Source organism: Patella vulgata, chromosome 2 (assembly GCF_932274485.2).
Source record: "Patella vulgata chromosome 2, xgPatVulg1.2, whole genome shotgun sequence".
Lineage (NCBI taxonomy): Eukaryota > Metazoa > Mollusca > Gastropoda > Patellidae > Patella > Patella vulgata.
In genome coordinates this window covers 75,883,994-75,909,991 of record NC_065880.2, presented here as the reverse complement: position 1 = coordinate 75,909,991, position 25,998 = coordinate 75,883,994, and the positions used below count along the sequence as shown (strand labels likewise).

The window sequence follows — 25,998 nt, the reverse complement described above, 5'->3', positions numbered from 1 at the left end:
TAATGTGGTGATGTTCTGTTGTTGGAGGTAACCTGTAACGATCCTGGCCCTGTGACATCTTGCGTTGTCATCCTGGAAGATGAAACGGCGGCCATGACGTAGTGCGAACGGCACAACATGGACTGCCAAGATGGTGTCCCGGTTGTACTGGCCTGTAACACGCCCTGCAACAACATGTAAAGCCGTTCTTCCAGCAACAGTGATGCCTCCCCACACCATAACAGAACCACCCCCAAATCGATCATGTCTGATGACGTTAACGTCTTGGAAGCGCTCGTTTCGACGACGCCACACCCTCCTACGTCTGTCCAAAAAATCAACAGTGAACCTTGACTCATCTGAAAACATCACATTGCTCCAGCGTCGATTATCCCAGTGTTGACGATCCCTACACCAACGACGTCTTGCCTGAATGTGATGATCTCTCAAACAAGGGATCACGCGAGGACGTCGGGCGCGAAGGTGACCCCTATGCAGTCGATTCCGAATCGTCTGGCCACACACTCTCACACCAGTGTCTATTTGAAGACGAGCGCTGATCTGATTTGCTGTGATGACACGATTTCTCAAGGCCAAGGTACGGATAAATCGATCCTGTGCTTGAGTTGTCGCCCTTGGTCGACCTGAGCGTGGTCTGTCCTGTACAGATTGTGTATCACGGTATCTGGACCATAGCCTGCTTATGACAGACTGAGAAACATTCATCGTCCGCGCCACAACCGCCTGTGTTGTGCCGATCTGTAGCATGCCAAGGGCACGTAACCTTTCATTTTGGGTAAGCCGACGCATATCAAAATTTGTTTTCTGGTCACTAAAACAATTAAACTGATGTTTCCACCCTGGAATTTAATGCCACAATGACTGTAACATTCAAAGTCAGAGTCGTGCAAATCTTGGGTTAGACCCCCATGATGATCCCAAGCATCACCTGCATTCCATGCGGTAGCTATTGGTGCGTTTGGGCGTCACATGTAACTGGAAATGTTTCTTCTGTTAGGTTCTATAGTGACTTTTTTCGTAGTCATTTGCATATTTTAGTATTATGCCCCCAAAATCAAATATCCCCTACTTTTTTTGAATAGTATAGTATCCGTATTTACACAAGCAATCGTGACAAACTAAAACTATTTTGCTCGTTAACTATTACTGTTAAGCTAGATAATAAATATTCAATTAGTAAATAAGTGTTTTGATAAATATTTTAAATTAATATATGGGGTTAATTCATATAAACTTAAACAATGGTTAGACGAGAAAAATAAATTAACAGTGACTTAAAGCAGCAGTATTGCTATCTGTAATGTCTTTTGTTAACACATATATGTCATGTTAATTATCGACCTGAAATTTGTAAATAAAATTCAATTATTTGTTGGTAAAAATCAACCGCATCCAGAGAGAAAAATGGGGTTTAACGTCCACTCGACACAAACTGTGTCATTTCGGACACACACATGGTTTTAATTTTATTTCAATAATTCGCTTGCGCGTAGGGATCTTTAGCAGTTGGGGGGGGGGGGGGAACCGGAGGACCCGGAGAAAATCCACGAGGTTGGACAGGCGACCCTACTCCTTGTCACGTACAACCGGGGATTCGAAACCACGCCAGTTGATTTAATGACAGGCCTTATGATATAGCGCGCATGTGCTAACTATTCGGCCATCCAACCCCTTTACAAACCGCATCCAATCTTTTCATACTATATTATGGTAATCTGTAAACTGCAGCTATCAAAAACCACCACATTTCCCAAATACAAAATTTCAAACTCTTAACTGTGTTGCCTACCACAATAACGTCGGTGTAGAGTATGTAGCCTCATACAGAGATTACTCGAGAATATTGCAAAAAAAAGTAGCTTTAACTGTTAGAATTTCGAAATTAATCTGAATTCAGCAAGTTTTTTTTTTATTAAAGGCTGATTGATAATAACAAATTATTCCGGCTTGCGCATACACTTATTGCCACGTTAAGGATAGTGGAGTAGGGATTTGGGTGGTACAGCTAAAATGACTAGTTCGCTTTCATTTGATTTAAAATAAAAAGATAATAAAGTGTCATTTGAAATAAGGTTGATTTGTCCGTATCTACATTTGAATTGCCAGGTACCCAGATGGAGCCATTGTTGAGACTTCTGTGCTACGCATTGGGACTTCGATGCAAAAAGAGGATTACACTAAATATGCATAAAACAATTCAACAATTTGAGCCCACATGAAATTCCAGACTTCCTTGTATTATGTCAAAAAAACACACTTTCGACTTCCGCGTATTATGTCAAAAAGGACATTTAATGTTTTAACACATTCTTTTAATCCAATTAAAGCGGCAAGCTCCTTTTAATATGACACAAAATACATGCCCAGGAGACTCAATACTGTCAATGTTGGTGATAATAATCTGTAATGATCTGCAGTAAATAGCCATAGAGTTTCCTCAAGACAGAATAATAAGAGAAATATTTCTACCCATGGCAATAAGACCATTAAGAGGCCCTGCTATATTTTGATTGTATCTTTTTTAAAGAACATTATATCGATCAATTATACCTCAAGGTGGTAGACTTTGGGATGGTCATTTCCAGACATTTCACTTCTAATTAATATTAATTATGTATGAAAATATGTGGTGATCTAAAAGAAGTAAACACACCCTGCTTCGGGTATGACGCTGGTCTCTTGTTTATGGCAAATTTTGGCGACGGCGAGAAACTAACGCCACTTTCTTGATATAGCCACGGGTCAATGGGGCACGGGGTAGAGCATGAAACGATAGTTGCATTTACCATGTTGTTAAAATAAAACTTTATAACACATGGAATCTATACACTATTGTCAGTTGAGAAATTGGTAAATATATCATTTTCAAGTTGAAACACCAACGTTTTGCCAATTCCGTGGAGCCTACAGAAAACAAGGGAGGCCATTTTGCTATTACTTCCTGTGTTACTATTATTATGTGTATATGCATCTCATTGTTTCAAACGTTCACGATTAGTCGCGAATTAGATCGGGACGATAAAACCGAATAATACCATGTGAAGATTAATTTTTTAAAAGAATAAATTATAATAATGTTACTTTAAGAACATGTGTACGCATCCCCTTCTCCCTCAAACTAATTGTACCAAACTAGATTGGAAACATCTACGGTGGAATCAAGATTCTCAGATGATGAGAAAAACAAACTAAAAAAAAACAGAAACATCATAACCGTTCCCAATATAATGAACCAATAAATATTCTCCGCCATTGATTCCCATAAATCCCTTGACAGGAAGGGATAAGTCGTGTTGTTATTGGATGAACTGATAATTAAGGTGCCTTTCATGGGTATATTGAAGAGGTTAAGTATTTATATGATAACTGTTAACAGATTTATGGACCCAATTATCGCAGAGGATCAAACAGAATACTTATCAGATTACCGGTCGCTTCACTTGATCTGTATTCATTTAGTTGGTTTATCTTCCCAATAAAATCAATCTGTCCATATAGAAGTGATCGTATAATCAATCAGTCCACTGTTATGGACATTATTTGCAATCATATGACACCGTGTTTTAAAGTGACATTTTGATATACAAGAACTTGTTTTATATATGTTTTTTTTACCATTTCCTTTTTGTATATTACGTCTTTATATGTAAATGACTTAATTAAACCAACCTCTGTATAATACCATATTATAATGTATCGGACGTTAAATTGTAATAAACAACAAGTCGGATTTAACATCCTACCTGCCTAATCGATATGCTGATAGTCAGGGAAGTGGTCGTATGTATAGTATTGGCAATCGTATGGAAAGTAAATCCTATGAGGTTTAGCGTACTAGTTTCTCCACCACCCGTGTTGATGAAGCCATGTGTTAGGCTACGAAGTAAATTATTGAATGACCAGGGAATTACAATGAAATGGGGTTAAGCGTACATGTGTTCTGATCTTTTGAGTACACGGATTGAGGGTAGGCCGCTATATTTTCGCACCATCCGAAAAACTAGCCAATTTTCTTGCAAGGACCCCATATTTTGCACCAATGGGAACCAGACTAGAAAATCCGGAGGAACTTCATTGGCTGACACCGGAATTTAACTTGGAACTTCTTGGTGTTAGTGGAGCTGTTGATATGAGAGGGTGGTATAAATATGTTGATTCCCATCAGTAACCATTAAATTTGTTCACGAGTGTATTGCCCGTTACTTCGATTATCTCGCAGGGGTTTGGATGGCCGAATGGTTAGTACGTTCGTGCTGTATCATAAGGTCTGTCATTAAGTCAACTGGCGTTGTACGCGACAAGGAGTAGGGTCACCTGTCCAACCGCGTGGATTTTCTCCTGGTCCTTCGGTTTCCTGCCACTGCTAAAGACCCCCTACGCGCAAGCGAATTATTGAACTAAAATTGAACCATCCGTTAGTCCCGAAATGACCTAGTTCGTGTCGAGTGGACATCAAACCCACTCTCTCGATTATGTGAATAGGCACCTAGCAGACTTTGGTACAATACTTAGCCTCAGCTTAATATTGTTTTTAAAAGAGATATGCATTATTAAAAGTGACTGTGGGCATCAGTTCACTATTGTTACGAACTCAAATTTAACACAAATTGTTTATCAAATTATCGCACTTATGGCTTGTACGGAAGGGATTATTGTTTTTTTAAAGCAATTTCACATAAGCAGCAATGCGTGTTATTGTATCCATATATAGTGTGCAAATATATCAATGACTCCTTAAGAAATAAAATATTGTTTAAACCAGACGCATAGAAAATGAAGGCGAGAAATTAATGGTGGTCAGTCTCTATCTGTTTGTGTAGAGACAACTCTGTATCTACTTACTGGAGGCAGACCACCTTTAATTTCCCCATTGACTTCAATGTTAATTCTGGGCTCTTTGCCCACCTCCAACTTTTCCCCAAATTTTCATTGGGCTGAATGCTTTTCACTACAGACAGAGGAATAATATTTGTATGAGGTTGACCACCAAAATTTTGAGATACACAAACTTGAAGAAACATACTAAAAACATGTAACTAGTTGCCGTACATATCGCCGTAGCCAACCTAATGACCCTGTTATCCTTCCGCCTCAAAATCATGAATATTTACCAAAACCTGGCAGAAAATGTTAATTCAAACCCTCTTCGTCCATTCTAGACGAAAAAATCAACAAAAATGGGCATGCAAAAGGGGAGAAAAGAGAGAGAGAAAGAATCGCTATAAATAGACGAACTACAATTCGTGGGTACCGAGATGGTGAAATTTAATGGTGGTCTGCCTCCTACTGTTATTTGATATGATTTGATGCTTGATACTCAACACAAACGTGGACGGCACATAAATTAATTGTCATGACAAAAGAGGCTAATTTTTTTCCAGTTATCGTTTCATTAAAGCAAATCTTCTACGTTTCTAGGGTCAAAATAATAAAGCAACAAAAGTGGTGAAAATTGAGAGAATGTGGTGTGTTAAGCTCGCAGCACGAGGTACTGAAATCGATTGGAGAAAATAAATACATGAAATGAAATGGGATTTTATGTCCTACTGTTCTGTACCATCCGGGGTAATGAGGACCGGAAAATTAAATTAGGGTTTCTCGCCAACCTACCATTCCTAGAGATTACCTATCCTAGTTGTCCCTTGTTAGTTGTGTAGGATGGAAAGTTTGGCAAGTAAAAAGGCGTTTAGACAAGAAGGAAAACGTTGGCGTGCACTTAAGTCTAAAAACCAAAGCCAGTTGGTTTAAAAAATATTTATTCATAAAATATCAGTCACAACGTAACAATGTTAAGGATTTTAAATAAAGCAGACTATATATAATCATATTTAATTAAACTGTATTTTATATAATTAATAATTATCCTTCACTGGTTTAAATGAGTATTGCCAGGTTCGTAGATGATAACTATACAGATGTTTAAGATGTATTATGTAAGAGCTACATCTGCCTATTGTAGGTCTTTTTTTCTGGCTTGAAATGTTATAAAAATTATTATTAAGACTTTTAATGACATTTTAGTTTACGTTTTCCTGGTTAGTATATCATCATTATTATAACTTTAGAATTACGAAATTTATCAATTATAAGTTTGAAATGGATAATAAATGTCATAGCTTCACTGTTCCAGGTGTTTATTGCCAGATAATCCTGTTAAAATAATGAAATTTATCAATACATGTTTGAAATGGATAATACAATATCTTTGCTATTTCAGATGTTTATTACATGGTTAGTATATGTAGATAATAATATCTGTAAAAAACATACTGTTAGAATTATGAAATTTATCAATATAAGTCTGAAATACGTGTAGATACTATTGATGATTTAGCTTCATTCTTGGAGCCTTTGTAATCTACCCTCAGCTAAAGGTTAATAGACAATTCAACACAACTTGGAACAATACCACAAAAATAATACATATGGAAATTACGAACATGTTTTTCTTAGCACCAATCATGCTATACTGTGACAAACTGAAGCAATACATAATAAAATGATATTAAATCGGGGTCAACGTCAACGAACCATGGGCATTTGGGATTCGTTAAATGTCAATGTGTATAAGTGCTTTCGTTTTTTGTACTTTAGTTTCGTCGTATTTTTACTAGTAACATCATGTAGAAATGATTTTGATATGCTATTACATTAGTTTTACATTTCGGGGAAAAAATAATTGCAATGCGATGTTCTTTTAGGATATGGCTATTATATTATTACATTTTACCACGCAGAAGAACTCAACTGTCCTAATAATTCTTGTAAGAAGGAAATGAAATGAGGTTTAACCTCCTACACTTCTGAACCAACTGGTCTGATAAATACGTGTCGAAAACGCTATACAGTGCACAGTGAGGGATCTTTTATCCGGAACACGGTGTTTCCACCAACCATTTATCAAATGCCTACACTGCCATTTAGCCCCATCAGTATCATTGACAAGGAGCAAACCCGCTTGAAAACCCAAAGAACAACCTCGGCCATCCTGGTTAGTATGAGACAGCATTGTAACAAATCATGTTATTTTGTTTCGTCTTTCTGGTCATAATTTTTACACTAAAAAACATCTAACATATATTTAGAACAGCGTACGTTCCGTCCGCTGAAAGCGTCTGTCTGTCTTTTGCACAATACTTCAGTGGGTTTAATCGGTTAACGATGTCATTGTATGTTTGAGTAGCTGGTTGTTTAAGCACATGACGCAATAATTCAACTTGTCACAGTTTGCGTTAAATTGAGTCTGGTAAAATATAATATACGGAACATGAAACAAATAAAACGAATCGAAATCATCTGATTTTAATTAAACTGGGTAAAAAGACTGTGATTAACTTTGGCTTAAATTTGAATATAATCAGAATGCTTCTTTGAAAGTATCTGCAATCACACTTCTGGATTTGAATTTGATCCGACAATAACGTGACGGAATGAACATTTTCATAATCTCCTTCACGAACGAAACATTTGTTATAAAACCAAAACAAACATGGTCATTGGCTCGTAGTGATTAATTTCCTATCTTCTCTAAGCATGAAGAAGATAAAACAAATAAACCATACGGGTCGCTTCTCATGTAAATGGATTTATCGTTTTTGATCTTTGATCAAAACTAAGCACAAGCATTGATCAATTTCGGAAACCCATCATAAATAATTAATTTTATTTTCTCTCTGATATGATGAACACGGGGCGTAGAAGCGATTTTTATTTTTTCTGATTTTGGGTGAGGAGTAGGGGGAGAAACTAATATAAAATTCAATAAAAAAAATCTTTTATCTTTGGTCGGCGAATCCAGATAATGTGATAAATTAACCGTTCTTAAAGGAGCTAAATCGCAAATATTTGGAATCTAGAAATTGACACAAATGGGCCGCGATGCATATAATAATGTAATATGAATGTATATAAACTTATTTACATTCAATCGTTTCTGATTTTACTGTAATTTCTAATCAGTTATGTTCGGCGAAATACGCCAGAAGTCTCAATCGAATTGCAATCTCTAGCGTCTGGTTATTCCATTCTACACCGATAGTATTTATTTCACATGATCTCCAGATAAGAATATGTCGTCACGGTTTGAGATGACTTGGGGAATATGTCTAACCTCGTTCTTCGAGTCCCTTGTTACAAATGGCGCTGAAAGGCATTATGGTACACGATTGGTGTACCAATGGTAAAATGTTTATTTTGTCTTAAATATTAGATATCAGAAGCCCATCTTTTCCCTGTAAGATCACTGCAACACAAATGTTGATTTAAATTGACAAATAGTTCGAGTTTACAATGTCGAAGACTTTGGATGATATTGAGTTAGAGACTTAGCTACTTTAATACTAAATTTTGACAAACCAAGATAAATTGTATCGAAAAGAAGCTAACATAATGTATCGAGAAACACAGAGGGATAAGGGGGGGGGGGGGGTAAAGTCCACTCGACACAAACCAATTCACTAATTGGCTTGCGCGTCGAGGTCTTTAGGAGTGGGAGGACCCGGAGAAAACCCACGAGTCTGGAGAGGCGACCCAACTCCATGTCACGTACCACCGAGGAATCGAAACCACGCCAGTTGACCCAAAGAGACTTTAGGATACAACGCGCACGCGCTAACCATTCGGCCATCCAACCCCCTGCTTAATGGAGCAATCAAGCTGTTAATATGTTTTATTTAGTACAGAAATAGAACAATCTTCACAGTAAACAGAGGCCACAGATATACATTTTTCCGGTGTAAGGAAGAGCGTTCTCACCTACAACTGAGAATAATTATCATTCGTGTTCGAGATACAAGACATTCGGCTGGTGTTCGAAATGTGACGTCATCGAATGCCTGACCGAACATTTTGCTTCAAACAGAGTAGGACGTTAAAACCCCATTCCATTTCCCTTAGATATTCGGAAATCGGCAAAAGTTCGCAAGTACACATTGATGCGCTTGTGAAAGAACCTTTGACAGCTGGAATTCGAAAACAAGGTGGGCTGCGGGTTGGAGGAGTGTGTGAGTGTGTGTGTGTGTGTGTGGGGGGGGGGGGGGTCCAATCAAAATGTCCTTCATTGCTTCATTAGCCCGGTTTTTGCAGTAACGTTTAAAGCGGAAATTGCAAATTTTCTAAGAAAGTCAAAACGTAATTATTTCTATGTCTTTTGCTCAATAGGTTGTCAACTCACAATTATACGATCATAGGTGTCATTCTCACACTTAAGATTCATTTACACAGGAAATAGTAACACAATTACCTCCCAATTACCTCCCTTGTTTTCTATTCTCCACCATGGAGTAGCGATATTCAAACGTTTGAAAATGAAGAGGAAAATGATATTTTTTTCCAATTTCTCAGCTGGCAATAGTGAATTATAGGATTAATAGGATTATTCTTTAACAAGGTAGGACTGTTTATGGATACCATCTATTTTCAGGCTTTATTTTAATAAATTTTAAAAATATAACTTAAAAATTTGCAATTTCCGCTTTAACCATATTTCATTTCAATTTTGTAATACTATTTACAACTATCTACGTCTTTTAAAAGCGGTAGGAGGGGAGGGGTGAATGGTCTAATTGAGTCAAGTGGCGTGGTTTCGATTCGCAACTTGTACGTCTCACGGAGTAGGATCGCCTGTCCAGCCCTGTGTGTTTTTTCTGGGTTCTCCGGTTTACTACCACTACAAATACCTCTGCGCACAAGCAAATTATTGAAATAAAATTGAACCATATGTTAATCCCGAAATAACTTAGTTTGTTTCGAGTGGACGTTAAAATCCAAATATCTCAAAATACGTTCGCATGAGTCATGTTATACTTCAATTTTAAAATAAGCAGATTTTGTTTGTGTACATTATTATGACATTATACAACATGACATTAAATGAAAGTATTGTACTGTCATATTGCATGAGAATGGGTCAGACTGTCAGCTTTACAAATAGACACTGTTCGTATTGTTGCCATGTGCGTGACAGGAAATTAGGCAGATGACATTAACTGAATCAAGATAATAATAATATATTTACTTCAATATTACTTCCACTAGGCGGATATGAATGAAATAGCAACCTGACCAATTGGAACAAATTCTGATCAGAAAATGTACATTTGGGAGACATATTATACAGTCTTTAAATATGAACTGAGGTAATCTGAAAACTTTGATGCGGGGTGTTGTTTCTCATTCAACCCGAACTGTAACGTTTTTGTTTTTTAATTCGATCAATAACTATGCTTCCTTTGCAGTAATCATTGTTAATATAGGATATCCGGCCCACTAGCTCTAAAGTGAATGAAATGGAGTTTAATGACACGTTAGCTGCAACCGGGATATATTGCGCCACCATAAGGTGACGTGAAATGAAATGAAATGGGGTTTAATGTCCTACTGTTCTGCTCCGACTGGGCTAATGAAGACGATCATACGCCATACAATGTGCTATTAGGGTAATTTTGCCTGGGTAGCAGCACTACGACCCTCTCTTATATCGAATTCCAACTGTCAATGGATCTTTTACAATATATATATTATATCTGTAATAAGATTGTTCTCTTTTAAAAGGGTTAGCACTTTACAATTTAGATCCGGTTTAGCCTATAAGTGACATCTACCCTCAATGATTGCACTCAATCAGAAATTTTGTATACTTATTATACACGTCGAACAACCAAGTACCACTTAAGTAGAAATGAACCTACTGCTCAGGGTACTCGTGGTAAAGGTTACCCCATAGCATATAGCCTACTGCAGGGCGTATGTACGTCTTTATTGGTCCGATCGTTGCAGACGAATGGTACTTTTAACCCTATGTTATTCCAATTATAAATGAACCAATCTATGAAATTAATGGATTGACGTCAGCTATATGACCAACCGGACAGTATGTTATCCTTTATAAGAAGAATTATTATTGTGATAAATCAGAGAAAAAAACAGAAAACAGAATCAAGATTATATTAAACTGTTTTTATTATAGAAGATATTCAAACACCTACAGATAAATCAATGTCAGTTCTTTCACGGTGGAGTGCTACGGAATAATATTTTCTTTGGACCGATCTATTTCCAAAATAAATTAATAATCATAGGCAGATGTTGTTTTTGGACTTTGTCTTTCTTTCGCAAGAGTATAACGTATACAGCACGACCGTGGGTTAGTAAATGATATATATATTCAATTAGTAGAAATAAAAAATCAGATTGAATTATTATGTATTTATCTTAGTCTAGAATAAACTCTTTGTTTCTTGGGGATCACGGTGATTCCGTCTTCATTACCCCAGTCGGTGCAGTAGGGCGTCAAACCCCATTTCATTTCGTATTGCTCTTCGCCTACCTATATACGTATGAAATGAAATGAAATGGGGTTTAACGTCCTACTATTCCGCTCCAGACTGGGCTAATGACGTCGGGCATACGCTATGAGAGAAATTTTGCCCGGACAGCGGCACTACGGCCTACTCTTATATCGAATTCCAACTGTTGAGGGATCTTTTACGTGCACCCCAATGTGTACACGGGACCTCGGTTTTTTGTCCCATCCGAACGACTAGACAGCGGTCCTTGCCAGGCCTTCCGTCATGCATCATTGACAAGGGGGCACGCCGGAAAATCTGGATAAACTTTCTCGGCCAATTCCAGGAATCAAACACCCGACCTTCAGGCTAGCGAGCCAGCCTATATACGTATGGAACGAACTAGTATTCAAGTGTACCCATTCAGGTCTGGCTGGTTCCATTACAGTATACAAACTAACCAATAATAATCTCTGTTCATACAGTTCTGACTGGTTTTTAATTCACATGGGTTATAAAATAAAACAATTACGCCGGCTATGGTATAAGTGGGTTTAATAAAAGGCGTTTTTATTTTATTTACTATAAATGGATTCTACTTTGGCACGTTCATTTTCATTTTGTGAGTATGGAGGTGACTCACTAAACAGGAGTACCCGGGTTCGATCCCAGTGTTGACAGGACAGTTTGCATTCGAAGCGAGTCTTCATTAGTCGGATTGGTTTAGACAAGTAAGGCGTTAGATCTCATTTCATTTAGACATTATGATATCAATTAGGCAGTAGAACGTGGACTTAATCATAAAGTTTATATATTATATCTAATCTTCTCAGTTAACTCTGCCACTTAAAACTACCACTTTCAGTATTGGCGGGGAAGTGCGCGATGCAAAGTATGCTTTACATCTTCTTGAAGACCAGATACTTGTGAACCGGTGGATTAGTGCACCCACGGACCAGTGAGCATACACCCCTATCTCTCGTTTGATAAAATGAAATGATGTTTAACGTCTTACTTTGCTATATCAACTAGGTTAATGGACAGTGGCCTACTGTAACCCGAGCACAACTAGTTGTACTGGACCTTTTGTTTTCGGTGAACCAGAATGACTAGACGTCGCTCCTTGCTAGACCTATCCCACACCATGGCTCTTTAATTTAAATAAAATTGTTGTAAACCCTTTTTATCAATTAGCTAACTCATTAGTATATTTTATATTTAAATATTTGATTATCATTGAATTGATATTAATTAGCAACAGCTAATTAACTCATTCTGATATCTATATTTAAACATTTGATTATCAATAAATTGATATTACTTAGCAACACATTATCAACACATTAGTATAATAATCAAGTATTTAAATATTTGATTATCATTAAATTGATGCGATCGTAGATACTCATATATGAGGACACATTACAACACACTATACAATAAGCCGTATGTGTTGTATGAGAGGAATTTCGTCCGGGCAGGGGTTGTTTATTTGTACACTGGGCCCTGGCACTTACCTTTCCATCCGAACGACTAGATTATGTTCCTTGCCACTCGGAACTTCAAACTATATTTAGTGCCCACTAGAAGGGGTATCTTTAAAGGCTCAATACCACTCTTGTTGTAACTGAATAATATGCCCCAATCTTTATTCTGGTCAACAAATTGTACTATTTTACAATATTCCAATTAATTGATGATACAAATTTCATCTTAACACACCTAATTTAAAAAATGGAAAAATTCAACTAAATGATTTGAAAAGCCTGACGTAAAGCTTTTCAAATGTGACTTGGATTTAAAAATATTTTTGAACCCTCTGGACAAGTAAAATAGGATTTAATGGATAATTTACAGAGCAGGTAAGACACTAACACATCTAGTACTTAGAATAAGGCTATTTTTTATTTTCTGGAGCTGTCAAGCTAGCAAGAGTGTTATTGTCCCTTTGAATAAAAAAAAACTTTCTGGGACATCTGTGGTCGTAAGATCAATGTGCGTTACCAGAACCACGGGTATGATTATATTGTGAAATGAAATGAAATGTGGTTTAACTGTCCTACGGTTCTGCTCCGAACTGGGCTAATGAAGACGGGCATACGCCATACAATGTGCTATGAGGGAAATTTTGCCCGGACAGCGGTACTACGGCCTATTCTTAAACCGAATTCCAACTGTCGTCAAGGGATCTTTTACGTGCACGCCTATTTGTACACGGGACCTCGGCTTTCGTCCCATCCGAACTATTAGACAGCTGTCCTTGTCGGGCCCTCGGTCCTGCATCACTCACTGTCAAGGGGGAACCACACCGGAAAATATGGATGAACTTTCTCGGCGAATGCAGGATTCGAACACCCAACCTCCAGATTAGCAAGCCAGCGTCTGTCCAGTTAACCCCCGTGACCCCCCCCCCCCCCCCCCATCACTGTAGGAGTATTTAGAATGCACTCAGGCTATTTAGAATTTACCCTGAATGCCCAAATACCGCCTGAAGCAGGGATCGAACACCTGACCTCCAGGCTATGATTGTATTGTATTGTCGTATTACATGAAAACAGGAGTATGGAATTAGCTTGTCATATTCACAAAAAGATAATATTCGTTTTGTTTCCATGTGCGTGACAGGATAATAGGCAAATGATAATAGACGATGTTTATTATTATATTAATTGGACCAGGATGATATATTTACTTCCACTAGGCGGATATAATAAAATAGCAACCTGGCCAATTGATCAACAAAAGTAGAAAAAAGATTAAATATTGTACAGTCTTTGACTATTATCAGTATTGGTGTTGTAAGTCATGCATCCATATCTGTTTTATGGCCACTATAACTACCAAAGTGAAAACATTTTTGGCGACTAGTTAATAGAATACATTATTATTATTGTTAGCTTTAGCTGTTACGGGGTTTGAAGTTCTAATAATCATGATAACTTTCTTGAAGTATAGTAATGAATTTATAGACCGCTTTAATTGAAAAAAAGGGGTTTGGTGGCCGAATGGTTAACGCATGCGTGTTGGATTAGAATGTCTGTCAATGTGTCAAGTGGCATGGTTTTGATTCCCCGCTCGTGGGTTTTCTCCGAATCCCCCGACTGCTAAAGACAACTATGCGAGGCAGGGTTACTCGTTAATAACACCCACTATTACTTTGCATGGAGGGCGCTGCGCTGGCCCAGTGAGTAAGACGTTGGCTCGCTAACCTATTCAATCCCAGTGTTGGGCGAAAAAGTTCATCGGGATTTTGACAGTTGTGATTCGATATATGAGTAGGCCGTGATGCCGCTGTCCGGGCAAAATTTCCAACACTGTATGTTCATGTGAGTATGCTGTACATCAGTAACAAAGAAAACACTGATACAGTACATTGGCCTTCATTATGTGGAACTTGGCATACGGCTACTACTCTTGATACTTTACAACTAAATTGATCATTTTCAGCGTTTTTTTTTTCATAGACTGATTGGTTGATGCTTTGGGACACGATAACTTTAGTTCTAATTAATTGAGAGTGCATGAAACTTCGTGTATTGCTTCAACACATCAATACCTTGACTACGTTCGCTAATGAACATTTTCAGCTGAGGGTAAGCAGGGAGATAAGCAATTTCATTGTTCGAGACTTTGAAACACAATAACTCTCCTTTTGAGGTAGACTGTTCAAACTGGGTGTTGGCGTTCATTAGGTGAATGTCTTGATGGAGTTCGATGATGAACATAGTCTGATTACGGTAAGTAGAAATACGCAATTTGATTTGTTGATGCTTTTGGGCACGATAACTTTGGTTATAATTATATATAGATTCATTTCTGCTTAGGCTAAGGAGCGATAAACAATTTGATGTAGATGTTCATTAGGTGAATGTCTTGACTGACATTTCCCGCTAAAGCTAAGTAGAGCCAAGCATTTTCTTTGACTATCTGTTAGAGAGTGATAAAACTTATTGCATAGTTGATAATCAGTTTGATTGCTCAATACTTTTGAAAAAGATAAACGTGCAATTAATTAATATGTGTCATTGATTTATTTTGGTATTTCGGCGGGGGAAATCAGCCTCACTGTTGGCTTGTTTACATAAGATTTTATGCCAAAAACTTGTAATAGGCAAATAACTATTACATAAATGTGTCTTCAAGTGACTGTACAGCACATACAGGATGGGATAAACAAAAATAGCCCAAAGACATGTATTGAATTGGTCGCCATCACTTTCATCTTAAAAGTGTGAAAATTAACACCCCTAATGATTTGCATAATTTTGAAGCCATAGTAACAAAAGGGTTGCTGATCATTTTTATTATAGAAATTTACACATAACAACATGGCGTGAAAATAATTACCATGGAATATAATGTTTACTATCCCAGAATAGCCTAGTAATATGACGTGAAAACAATTACTATAAAATTAAATTAATGTTAACTATCCCAGAATAGCCTAGCAACAGGACGTGAAAACAGTTATCAAGGAATTAAATGTTAAAGATAAGAGTTTTATAAAGAGTTGGTCATTCTTGCTATAATAATTCAAAAATAGATTGAAAGAAAATGTCGAAAATTTCGGTCAAAATACTTAGTTCTGAACGGAATTGTCACTGTTGGAAGTTTGGACTAGAAATAGGCCTCAATTTTGTCTGCACCGTCTATGAGAATTGGCGATCGTTTGATTAGCAAACGATAACTCCACCCACATATTTTCGATTATCGCTCAGTGACTAGGGTAGCCTCGCTTGGCAGGCCTTTCAACGCCAGCTTCCAGTTGTGACATCAGCGACTAACGGTAAACGTTAGCTTGGTACGCCATTTATTGATTTGATTTTAAATGGGCGACTGTTTAAACCCAAACTGTATCCGTGGGTTTACAGAGTTGATTTTGAGCTTGTCGTGTAAATAAAGGTTTAGTTGACAATTTCTATAACATCTGAAGCCTAAATAAAAACTACAATAGGCAGATTTAGCTCTTGCATAATGTATGTTTTACTATTAAGCCTAGTTACCACTTATCAAGGGTAGCGACCGTCGGATTAAGAAGTAAAGTGGTGACTTCAATGACGTACACCTTAAAAACACCATTGACCGCATGTTACGCTCAAAATTAAGTCACACTCCATTTCATAGCATGGTTTTTTAATTTTTCAATCCCGGTGGAGTGACTAGGAATGTCGCCTCTGTGACATTATAATTTAATAGATTGTCATGCAATGTATAAGCGGATTACCGCAAGAAAAGCCAAGATGTTTTACAATTCGCTGTGCTTATTTTAACGACAATTATGTCAGTAATTCTTAAGAGCTCGGGCGAAATATTATATGCAGAATAATTGACACGGCAATCACGATACATCAAAAAGACACAATTGTGATAGAATGTGTGAACTCCTGAAGGTGAAATAGTTTTCTAACCAAATAGAGCGCAATAGTTTTAAATGGCAAGCGCCAACTATACTATTCAAAAAAAGTAGGGGATATTTGATTTTTAAGTGTTATTAAAGTCACCTAATGAAACTGACGAAGAAACAAATGACAAAATGAAATGAAGTTCACATTCATCGATTTATTCCAAATGATCGTTAGACTAAGTAAGGCACAGACTGACCATTATAAGGGTAAAATGATACCCGGGGTCAAACAGCAAAGTTACCACAGCATCACAACCAAGTCAGTAACGGGTAAATCCTCCTCTGTTTGCCAAACAAGCATTGATCCGACGTGGCATACTCCTAATGAGACGTCTAAGGTCATTTTGGTCCAGATTGTCTCATTCCTGTTGCAACGCAGCAGCAAGTTCTTGGACATTGGCAGGACGTTGTTGACGTTGACGTAACCTCTGTCCAAGCATGTCCCAGACATGCTCGATGGGGGAGAGGTCGGGACTCAGTGCTGGCCAAGGTAATGTGGTGATGTTCTGTTGTTGGAGGTAACCTGTAACGACCCTGGCCCTGTGACATCTTGCGTTGTCATCCTGGAAGATGAAACGGCGGCCATGACGTCGTGCGAACGGCACAACATGAACTGCCAAGATGTTGTCCCGGTAGTACTGGCCTGTAACACGCCCTGCAACAACATGTAAAGCCGTTCTTCCAGCAACAGTGATGCCTCCCCACACCATAACAGAACCACCCCCAAATCGATCATGTCTGATGACGTTAACGTCTTGGAAGCGCTCGTTTCGACGACGCCACACCCTCCTACGTCTGTCCAAAAAATCAACAGTGAACCTTGACTCATCTGAAAACATCACATTGCTCCAGCGTCGATTATCCCAGTGTTGACGATCCCTACACCAACGACGTCTTGCCTGAATGTGATGATCTCTCAAACAAGGGATCACGCGAGGACGTCGGGCGCGAAGGTGACCCCTATGCAGTCGATTCCGAATCGTCTGGCCACACACTCTCACACCAGTGTCTGTTTGAAGACGAGCGCTGATCTGATTTGCTGTGATGACACGATTTCTCAAGGCCAAGGTACGGATAAATCGATCCTGGGCTTGAGTTGTCGCCCTTGGTCGACCTGAGCGTGGTCTGTCCTGTACAGATTGTGTATCACGGTATCTGGACCATAGCCTGCTTATGACAGACTGAGAAACATTCATCGTCCGCGCCACAACCGCCTGTGTTGTGCCGATCTGTAGCATGCCAAGGGCACGTAACCTTTCATTTTGGGTAAGCCGACGCATATCAAAATTTGTTTTCTGGTCACTAAAACAATTAAACTGATGTTTCTAACCTGGAATTCAATGCCACAATGACTGTAACATTCAAAGTCAGAGTCGTGCAAATCTTGGGTTGGACCCCCATGATGATCCCAAGCATCACCTGCATTCCATGCGGTAGCTATTGGTGCGTTTGGACGTCACATGTAACTGGAAATGTTTCTTCTGTTAGGTTCTATAGTGACTTTTTTCGTAGTCATTTGCATATTTTAGTATTATGCCCCCAAAATCAAATATCCCCTACTTTTTTTGAATAGTATATATTTGCCCATACCACCCTTATTCCTACCTCACAAGCCAGGAGGTCCATGACTGGATCCCGGTGATGGCTGAAAAAGTTCTTTCAGATTTCCATGCGTGGTTTCGCTTTCTTTGTTATTAACGAACTGTGTCTGGTCGTTGGGATGGGACGAAAAACTGGGATCTAGTGTACACGTTGGTATGTAGGTAAAAGAACCCGAACCAGTCGAGCCAGTTGGAATAAGATGAAGAGTAAGCGGACTCTATGAAATTAATGGATTGATGTCAGCCATATGACTAACCGAACAGTAAGTTATCCCTTGTAAGATGAATGATTAAATACATGATAAATCAGAGTAAAAACAGAATCAAGACTATATTAAACTGTTTTTATTATAGAAGATTTTAAAACACGTACAGATAAATCAATGTCAATTCTTTCACAGTGGAGTGCTCTAGGATAATATGTTTCCTTAAGGCGATTTATTGAAAACAACAGGAATAATGAGGGAATTACGATAAATTTGTTACCTTTGGTCGATGTCATATTCACCAGTTTTTAGCGCTAGAGAAATTCCTAGCAAACTACAATAATGTGAACGTTTAATCTCTAATATAGGAATGCTTCACTAACGTTCAGTATTTACAAAGTTAAGATATATTGAAATTTCAACGATCTATGCTGTTGGCTATGTTACAAGACACCGCCATCTTTTATTGGCAGCGGAGACACCTGGTATTCGTTGCAGTAATTATACTACTGTGCTGCTATTTGACAATATAAGATTGTTATATGATAATATTGGGTAGTATTGGGTTATAATTTGCTTGTTTTGGGTGATGAAGGGAGGCAAATGGAACAGTCAGACATCGGTATCGCATTTGAAGTACATTTCCCACGATATAACTCTGTATTTTTGAAAAAAAAAACAAATGATATGTCCATTTTGCATCATTGTGTCGCAGTATTGGGTAGTAGTAGCATGTGGTGATATTGAGGGGGTATTGGGTGGTATTAGGTAGTATTGGGTAAATCGTCCCGCTGCACCCGATAGGCCTAGGCCTAATTTAAATCCGGGAGATTCTAGCATGGCATTTTGATTTTATTATTTTAAATGTTAAATAATGAATATGTGTACATATTTACCATGGACTAAGCCGTGAGAAATTTGATATTTTACCGAAAATGCAAATGACGTCTCGATCCTTTAAAATTAATGGTTTGGCAGCCAGGGAGAAATGATATCCAGAAACGAAATAAAGACAAAGAAGACGCATGAACATGTAATAAACATGACAAGGATGATGTAGTTTTTATTTCAACTCCATGTTTCTCTCTGTGCAGATTACCTTAGTTATATAAATACATGGTTCTGAAAACAGTTTATAAATTCTTCCTTATGTCATGCAGGTGATTTATCTAAATAGAGCTGCACAGGGGTGATTTGCTATAAAACAGTCAATTTCAACCCTCTTTCTCCTTGACATAAGGCGTTCATCTTGATCCCAAAAGGATACATGACACTTTTTAGTGATTGTATTTCATTACAGTACCCATTTGCTATGCTTAATTTGTTCACATTTCATTTCATTAGAGTACTTAATTGATAAGCTTAATTTGTTCATATTGTATTTCATTACAGTGCATATTTTTTATGCTTAATTTGTTCACATTGTATTTCATTACAGTGCATATATTGTTCACATTGTATTTCATTACAGTACATATTTGACATGCTTATGAATAGTGTATTTCATTACAGTGCATATCTGTTATGCTTAATCTGTTCACCTTGTATTTCATTACAGTGCATATCTGATAATATGCTTATTCTGTTCACGTTGTATTTTATTTTATCACCCAATAATACATTCTACAGTAGATATCGCTTGTGTGATAAATTTCATAATCTACTGCGATGTCTCCTTATCGCTTTACATGAATTTGATTGGCCAGTTAAAAAGGAACTACTTTTTTTGTATTTTCAAAGAACAGTTCAATTTTTATTGAAATTGACTCCCTTTTTTTTATTAAAAATGAATTACTGTATTTTTATTTAATTGACTTTGGTGCAAACACTGGGCCAATATAAAGGACTTTGCAATGGTTGAATTGCTGTCAGAGAATGATGTATCACTACGCCGTAATGTAATCAGGTTCAGTAAAAGTGAAGTCTATAGCAAAGAATAATATTTATTTATTTTTGCACGTAAAAGTCTTTTTTGACATTAAAATATATTAACACTCATTGATAAAATATAAAAAAAAGTCGGCAGAGCCTCGTTTTTTGTTACTTTATCAACTTGTGTTGATATCAAAAAAGACTCGTAGGAGATTCTCTATATAGTATATATTTGTTATGCTTAATTTGATCACATTGTATTTCATTACAGTACATATTTAATATGCTTAATTTGTTCATATTGTATTTCATGACAGTACATATTTGTTATGCTTAATTTGTTCACATTTTATTTCACGACAGTACACATTTTATATGCTTATGCATATTGTATTTCATTACAGTGCATATCTGATAATATGCTTATTCTGTTCACGTTGTATTTTATCACCCAATAATACATTCTACAGTAGAGATAGCTTGTGTGATAAATTTCATAATTTACTGAATTTCATAATCTACTTTACATGAATTTGATTGGTCAGTTAAAAAAGGAACTACTTTTTTGTATTTTCAAAACAGCTTTAACCAGGGTTTCAAATGATATTTTAATGGAAATTGATAATAGAAAATGTACATTTTTAATTTTATTAGATTTATCTGCTGCTTTCAACATTCTATTCTTTTACGTAGACTTCATTTTAAATTCGGTATTTGTCGCTCTGCGTTGAATCTTTTAGAAAGATATCTTGTTGGTAGAAAACAGTATATTTAAGTTAATTGTAAATCGTCGTCTCAATCTGTTTTGTCATCTGGGGTTCCTCAAGTTTCCGTTCTTGGTCCGATTTTATTTACCCTTTTTATGTCATCATTAGGCGATATTGTCAGAAAATATGGCCTCAGCTTTCATTTGTACGCCGATGATACTCAATTATATATTTCATTTACACCTAATTGTCCATCTTCTTCAATTTATCAAAATTGCAACTTGAGAACTTTATTAGTGAAATTAGAAAATTGACGTCAAAAAACTTACTAGGCATCAATTGTATAAATTTTCACATGATAACCCCCCTGTTGTAATTGGAAATTGTGATATATTTCCATCTTATTCTGCTCGTAATATTGGCGTACATCAGATAAACTACTTTTAAAACCCCAAACTGTTCCACTAGTCTCTTATGGTCAGCGCTCTTTTAGTTATAAAGCACTTGTTTTATGGAATAATCTACCATTTAGTTTAAGATGTTGTACGTCTCTATATTCTTTTAAAAACAACTTAAATCACATTTATTTAAAAGAGCTAAACCGTTAATATTTGGGACCTAGAAATTGACACAAATGGGTCGCAACGCATATAATAATGTAATATGAATGTATATAAACTGATTTACATTCAATCGTTTCCGTTTGTACTCAAACTTTATATCAGTTATGTTCGGCGAAATACGCCAGAAATCTCAATAGAATGGCAATCTCTAGCGTCTGCTTATTTCAGTCTACATCGATAGTATTTAGTGCGCATGCTCTCTCGATAAGAATATGGTGTCACCGTTTGACATGACTCGTGGAATGTGTCTAGCCTCGTTCTTCGAAGTCCCTTGTTACAAATGGCTCTGGAACGCATTATGGTACACGATTCGTGTACCAATGGTAAAATGTATATTTTGTCTTAAATATTGGATATCAGAAGCCCATCGTTTCCCGGTAAGATCACAACATCAATGTTGATTTAAATTGACAAATAATTGGTGTTTTCAATGTCAAAGACTTTCGATGTTATTGAGTTAGAGACTTAGCTACTTTAATCAGACTTTTAACCGACTCTGTATACAATCTTGAACATGTCCATAATCGATTATATTTTTTATTTATGAATATATTTTCACTTTGTAAAGTGCCCCTGAACATGTTATATGAAAGGGCTCACTATAAATATGTTGTAATAATAATAATTAATTTGTTCATAATGAAATGGTGTTTAACGTCTTATTCTTCTCCATCGGGTTTTCCAAATGTCAGGGTATATTACAAGTACACGCCCATTTGAAAAAGGGCGCTTTCCCGTACCGGGCCAACCAACCTGTATAACTTACACGGGTTGGGGGACTTCCCGATGAATAGTAAGCGAGCACTTTACTTCTTGTATTCTCTTGTATTTGCAATAGCTATCTCATTAGTGTATTGTATTTAAATTAATACAGATTATATACGTATAAACATTTGCACATATTGGAATGAAAATTTTTCGTCCTAAGTGAAAAATCTTATAAATCTCATATGGTTAGTAAGCCAGGGCTTAAGCACTGATCCACCGTGACCCCTCGCTGAAATATATAATTTACTCGAGTTTTTAACAGACATTTATGAACAATATGTCGAATCCAATTTGTATTTTTCTTATTTCATTGATAGGAGGAGATTGATGATGTCTGATTTTCTGTTTGTCACAAAGTTTATTTCATGTGTGAGCTGAGCTAACACATACAAAATGAACAATGTTTAATAAATATGTTTACCTCCTTTTTTGAGCAATGTTAGAATGTGACTTGGTGGCTAAGTGAGTAAGGCGCTGGCTCGCTAGTCTGGGGGTCGGGTGATTGATCCTTGCAATGGTCGAGAAAGTTCATCGGAATTTTCCGACATGTTTTCCCTTGTCTTACACGTAAAAGATCCCTTGGCAGTTGGAATTCGGTGTAAGAGTAGGGCATAGTGCCGCTGCCCGGGCAAAATTTCCCTCATAGCAGACAGTATGATGTATGCCTGTCTTCATTAGCACAGTTGGAGTAAGACGTTAAACCCCATTCCATTTCATTTCAGAATGTCACTTGTTTTAAACTGGTATTGTCTGACGGTATTCTTCTTTTATGATCGTCACAAAGAACCGGAATTTATTTAGACAGTGTCTCAAATTGTGAAAAAAATGACCAGGAAAATCTGATTTCATCTGTTTTCGGTAAATGGTTTGTATTAGTGTTCATAGGTGATTTAAATACTGCCAAATAGTACATGACTATTATTGCGCGTTCTGAAACTTTTAAAAAGATAGTTAGAAATTAACTTGATTCTATAAACCAAATAGCATTTAAACATATAACAATGTTAAAATCACTTTCCGCGAAGTCTCTAATTTGTTAACGGGTAGCCCCGTCAAAGTTCTTATATTCATTGTTCTAAAAGTCTAGTTGTGTCATTTTAGCGCCATATGAATCACTTGAAAACAACAATATTGTGAAAGATGAAGCTTGAAAAGGAATATCAGTCCAATAATGGTTCAATTCCGTTCAAAATTAACAAAGATATTATGTTGAATTGAAATTTCATGGATGTATGTTGTTCGCCATTTTGTTGTCCGCGATTAATTATTGATGGGCCCATTTTTAATTCGATTGAATCCAAGCCGGGTGACTAGCTTTGGTATTTTGATTTGGTTCATTAGCTTGAATTAAGCCGTCATAAATTTGATATTTAAGCAAAAAATGCATATGACGTATCTTTACTTTAAAAGACAAGTAACCATTTCGGACATTTTTTTTCATAGACTTGGTTTACTGATACATCTTTCAACGATAAATTCCGTCTGAGGCTTCGCCTGCTTTGAACTATCGCCGGTAAGCCTGTCTGATTCCAACGTTTTCTAATTTTCATTGTTGAATCGGGTTTTGGGTGATACATGTAAACCGCATAACCGAACCATAAACCTCATTGACATTCTTTGAATAGTTTCGATCTATATTAGGTACAACTTATACAAGTTTCGAGACCGCAAAAATAGCGGACCACGGTGTCTCAGTGGTAAAGGCTCTGGCTCACGACTTAGAAGGTTCAATTCCGTTCAATATTAACAAAGATATTATGTTGAATTCAAATTTCATGGATCCATGTTGTTCGCCATTTTGTTGTCCGCGATTAATTATTGATGGGCCCATTTTAAATTCGATTGAATCCAAGCCGGGTGACTAGCTTTGGTATTTTGATTTGGTTCATTAGCTTGAATTAAGCCGTCATAAATTTGATATTTAAGCGAAAAATGCATATGACGTATCTTTACTTTAAAAGACAGTGAACCATTTCGGACATATTTTTCATAGACTTGGTTTACTGATACATCTTTCAACGATAAATTCCGTCTGTGGCTTCGCCTGCTTTGAACTATCGCCGGTAAGCCAGTCTGATTCCAAAGTTTTCTAATTTTCATTGTTGAATCGGGTTTTGGGTGATACATGTAAACCGCATAACCGAACCATAAAACTCATTGACATGTTTTGAATAGTTTCGATCTATATTAGGTACAACTTATACAAGTTTCGAGACCGCAAATATAGCGGACCACGGTGTCTCAGTGGTTAAGGCTCTGGCTCACGACTTAGAAGGTCCCGCTGTTGTCCAAGAATGTGCCTCGGATTTCCCCTTGTCAGTAGAGCAAAACTGAAGCCTGGCAAAGAACAATGTCTAGTCCTTGCGATGGAACTAGAAACCGACGTGGCGTGTACGTAACAAAACTCTTGGTAGTTGGAATTCGACGAAAAGTAGGTGGGAAAAATTTTCTTCATAACGTAGAAAAATAGGACTTTAAACGCAACTTCATTCCACAGAAAATATATTTGTTTAACGCTTAAATTTCTAAAACTTACCGTTTAAAAGAGTTAATCTCCACAAGTTTCCAAATCCAATTTTCTGTCACTTGCGAGTGTCAAAAGTTAATATCAATTCCGTTACGCACTTAGTATACCTTCGTATATATGACTAAAAATCACGACTGGGAAATACAAGACCAGATCATTAGAACTAACAAAGTTCTTCAAGTAGCATCTGGTTCGAAGCTTCACAATGGATTAAAAACTAAACAAGCGTTCACCCAAACAGATCTCTAATTGTATAAGCATCTGAGTAGACGAGTCGATAAACTCAACTGGTATTGGCTGATGTTAAAATTACTGGTATTTATAACCTATAGAGCTCGTTTGTTCGCTGCCGAACAGCGATCGATGACGGCTGTTAAATTGAAGTTTGTCGTTCACTAGGATTAACAAATAAATCAAAACTTTTTTTTTATAAATCATATCGAAAGAAATCTTATTCTTTAAATGTGCCGTTGGCGCCTGGTTCATATTTGGCTATCTGAGGTTTTCGGTTTGTTCGTCCGAATTTCCCTTCGTGGTCTACGTTTATGATCAATCGTTTCTATGAAAAGGGCGTTTTTTTATTGTTCAGTTTAAGTGTTTGTTCATTCAGCTGCCTTAGCAACTGTGACTGGGTGAGGGGTCGCTAGGCTCGCTAAGGAGAGCCGGGGTTCTATCCTGTAGTTGGCACAGTACATCTAGTCTTTCGGATAAGGACAAATTACCGAGGTCTCGTGTATATGTTGGCGTTAGAAAAGCCTTGACAGTTGGAATTCGCTGCCTTGGCAAATTGTACCTCATATCCGTCTTCAATAGCCCAGTTGGCAAAGCAAAGTAGGACATTACAGTTCAGTTCATCAAGCGCAATCGATGCAGTGAATGTTCTTTGTACGGGGCAGGGTGCACTACCTACTCTGTCTAAAACATACGAGACCACTTCTCATTTGAAGGGTTCCCATAGCTACCATACTGTGATGTAATTTTGTTTGCTTAATGCATTTCGCACAG

At 37.1% G+C, this 25,998-nt stretch overlaps 1 protein-coding gene across 1 annotated transcript in view; it reads right to left on the bottom strand.

Moving 5' to 3' along the window:
- Window positions 1-25,266, bottom strand: part of LOC126811990 (olfactory receptor 51M1) — a 62,318-nt gene extending 37,052 nt beyond the window's left edge. Inside the window, exon 1 of the mRNA XM_050538087.2 lies at window positions 25,003-25,266. The gene's annotated coding sequence lies outside the window, so the exon portion shown is untranslated. The remainder of the gene's footprint in view (window positions 1-25,002) is intronic.
- Between the last annotated feature and the right edge of the window lie 732 nt (window positions 25,267-25,998).